The sequence below is a fragment of the Triticum dicoccoides genome, chromosome 5B, assembly GCF_002162155.2.
Source record: "Triticum dicoccoides isolate Atlit2015 ecotype Zavitan chromosome 5B, WEW_v2.0, whole genome shotgun sequence".
NCBI lineage: Eukaryota > Viridiplantae > Streptophyta > Magnoliopsida > Poales > Poaceae > Triticum > Triticum dicoccoides.
This window is the reverse complement of record NC_041389.1, coordinates 636,806,984-636,811,109: the sequence shown is the minus strand read 5'-3', so window position 1 is coordinate 636,811,109 and position 4,126 is coordinate 636,806,984.

Below are 4,126 nucleotides of genomic sequence, written 5' to 3'. Positions count from 1 at the left end.
TATCTCCCCACTGAAATCGAAGCCTTCAAGGCTTTTGAAATGGTTTGTGTTTAGAATAAATATCTCACTCGTGAACTTATTTTGTTGGAAGAGCAAAACATCAATCGTAGATTGGAGTACGTACTAATGCTGAAGTGTGATGCCCCTACTTCTTCATCACCACCTCCATCTTCATCACCAAAGGAGACTTGAGTACACGGGTATGGGCACTCCCCTTGGCTTGTGCCAAGCTTGGGGGACATGCCCCGGTATCGTATCACCATCACTTTATTACCTATACCTATCTTAGTTTGATCCTTAGCTATTTCATGATTTACTTGAATAAAAGTTTAGTATGATCTATTTTCGAGTGCTAGTTTCGTGATCTATCTATCTATGTAATCGAGTGAGAGTTATATAATAAAGTTTAGTTTGAGTTTTTGCTTCTTTACTTTTATGTTTCAATAAAAATAAAAGAAAATACTGAAAAAGATCATATGCTAATCTTATGGTAAGTAATGTCATCACAAAAGGAAAAGTATAAGTTGTAAAATTTGTTGAAAGTTGACAAACATAGCATTGGTCAATAATGAAATTCATGAAAGAACTAATAAGAGAAGAGAAGATTCACATGCAAATACACTATCTTGGATATCTTTTATGATTGTGAGCCCCCACTAAATGTCCTATATGCCAAATTGTTGACGTTGGACAATGAAGACAACATAATGATTTACGTTTGTTCATATTCACACACAAGCTATATTGTCATAGATCCTTCAACATGTGGTGCTTGCTCAATATCTTTGCTATCCAAAATCCGCACTAAGTAGAGAAACTACTTGTGCGTCCGAAACCCTTAAACCAAAATTCATGTTTTGAGAGTCTGCCATACCTACCTATGGATTGAGTAAGATCCTTCAAGTGAGTTGTCATCAGTGCAAAAAGGCAATAAAAATTGCTTCTAAATGTGCTTGATCCTTTAGTGTAATGGAAAATAAGTGTTGTACGAACTTGTGATGGCAAAGTAATAAAAGCGACATACTGCATAATAAAGTTTGCTATCATAAGAGGCAATATAATGTGACATTCTTTTGCATTAAGAGATTCTGCATATAAAACTAAAAAGCGCATGACAATCTCTACTTCCCTTTGTGAAGGGCCTATCTTTTACTTTTATGCAAGAGTCAAAGTATTTTCCTCTATTCCTTTTTATTTTTCTCTTTGGCAAGCATCATGTGGTGGGGAAAGATCTAGGCACATATATCCGGTTGGATATGAGTGGACATGATTTATTATTACTGACCTCACCCTTGAGGTGAATAAGTTGGGAGGCAAAACTATAAGCCCCTATCTGTCTATGTGTCCGGTTGAAACATTTGGCTCATATATATGTTGTAAGTGTTAGCAATCATAGAAGACTAAATGATGGCTGAGTATGTGGACTTGCCAAGAGGCTCTGATACGAGACCCTTCCTGAAAATATGATGAATTATAGTTGCAAAGTTGATTGAAAACATAGTCTGTTGGTTTTCAATAAAGTTTATGCTTTTTACTTTGATGTTGTGATGAATTGTTACTTGTTCATGAGAAGCTATACGATAAAGTTTTGTGATAAAGTTTGTTGTTGTTGAAATAATGAGCATGATGCTACTATGTCCTTATTTTGTTTTTATCAACACCTCTATATCTAGACATGTGGACATGATTTTCGATATCGGCTTCGCTTGAGGGCAAGCGAGGTCTAAGCTTGGGGAAGTTGATACGTTCATTTTGCATCATGTTTTCCTACTGTTATTTATAAAGTTTTTTATGCTTTATAACACATCATGGGGTAATTGTAATGCCTTTTCTCCCATAATATGCAAGGTTTACACAAAGAGGGAGAATACCGGCAGCTGGAATTCTGGACCTGAAAAAGCTATGTCAGGGATACCTATTCTGCACATCACCAAATGAGCTGAAATTTTAGGGAGAATTATTTTGGAATATATAATAAATATTTGAGAGAAGAACTACCAGAGGGGGGCAGCCAGGTGGCCACAAGAGACCAGGGTGTGCCAGACCCTCCAAGAATGCGTCGGTGGGTAGTGGGCACCTTAGCCCACCTCCGGTGCAAATCTTCTGGTATATAAGGTCTTTTGACCAAGAAAGAAAATAAGGAGAGGAATTTCGGGACGGAGCGCTGCCGTCTCAAGGCGGAACTTGGGCGGGAGCACTTTTGCTCTCCGGTTGAGCGATTCCATCGGGGGAACTTCACTCCCGGAGGGGGAAATCGAAGCCATCGTCATCACCAACAACCTTCTCATCTTTGGGAGGCCAATCTTCATCAACATCTTCAACAACACCATCTCATCTCAAACCCTAGTTCATCTCTTGTGTTCAATCTTTGTACCGGAACCTCTGATTGGTACCTGTGGGTGACTAGTGGTGTTGATTACATCTTGTAGTTGATGCTATATGGTTTATTTGGTGGAAGATTATATGTTCAGATCCATTATGATATTTAATATTCCTCTGATATTGAGACTGATGAATATCATTTGTGAGTAGTTGCCCTTGTTCTAAGGCCACGGGAGAAGTCATGTTGCGAGTAATCATGTAAATTCGATATTCGTTCGATATACTGATGATATGTATGTTGTGATTCCCTTAGTGGTGTTATGTGAATGTCGACTACATGACACTTCACCATCTTTGGGCCTAAGTGAATGCATTGTGGAGTAGTCATTAGACGATGGGTTGCTAGATGACAGAAGCTTAAACCCTAGTTTATGCGCTATTTCGTAAGGGACTGATTTGGATCCATATGTTTAATGCTATGGTTAGATTGTTATCTTAATTCTTCTTTCGTACTTGCGGATGCTTGTGAGGGGGTTAATCATAAGTGCGAGGCTTGTTCAAGTAAGAAAAACACCCAAGCACTGGTCCACCCACATATCAAATCATCAAAGTAATGAACACGAATCATCAAAGTGACTAGATGAAATTCCCATGTACCCTCAAGAACGCTTTGCTTATTATAAGAGACCATTCCAGCCAGTCCTTTGCTACAAAAAGGATTGGGATACCTTGCTGCACTTTTGCTACCATTACTGTTACTTGCTCGTTACAAATTATCTTACTATCAAACTACCTATTACCGACAATTTCAGTGCTTGCAGAAATTACCTTGCTTAAAACAGTTTGTCATTTCCTTCTGCTCCTCATTCGGTTCGACACTCTTACTTGTCGAAAGTACTACAATAGATACCCTATACTTGTGGGTCATCAGGCCTGTGTAGCCTTCTTACACTCACATGTGTTGATTTCGGATTAGCTTTCTTAGATCAAGTAGGAGCAGCATTGATACACTGCAAATGGCATACCACATAGGGCTTCAGGCCCACATTTCTTCCAGCCCTATAGGTCCCATGCCCCTCGACAGGAGAGAAAAACTCAGGCCTGATATCTTGAGGACAAAGCTTGTCTCTGATAGCATTTTGAATTCATCGCCAACCACTTCTCGCTCGTCGCAAGAACTACAAGTGCCAGTTCCATTACCCATTTTCTCATAAAGGAGGGAGAAAAGGCTCCTTTCTCTGGACAATATAAGCTTTTGCAAATATACTATGCTAGAAAATCTCTCTTCTTCCTATACTCCACCTTGTCGCTCTCCACCCTAATAGCTTCTAACTACTATTTTCTACACTTGTGGCCCCAAGGAATCAGCTGGAAGTTGACAGTCACTCATTCTTTCATGTCACATACTTTGAATTCCAAACAGTCATTGGTAAAGAACACCTCCCTTTCATTTGCGGCATCACCGAGAAAAATATGTGAAACATTTTGCATAACTCTTCCATGAATCATTTGTGTGCCATCATGTGTCTCGTACATATACTCAATAAAACACATAATGTCTTTTCCTGAATCTTCTAATTTGACCGTTCCACCAACAACAACACTGAGATCTCCAACTCTCACACTTTTGTATAAAGCTTCTCTAGTGGTGTATTTCCAACTGTTTGACCTTCCCACTCAATTACTTCACAACCATCTGATGATCGGTTTCTAGACCTTGTTGATGGCGACGTCCTCGAAACATGTTCCTTGTCAACTTCAACCTCCCCTTCAACATCATCTTCTTCATTCTGTTCTTATTCCT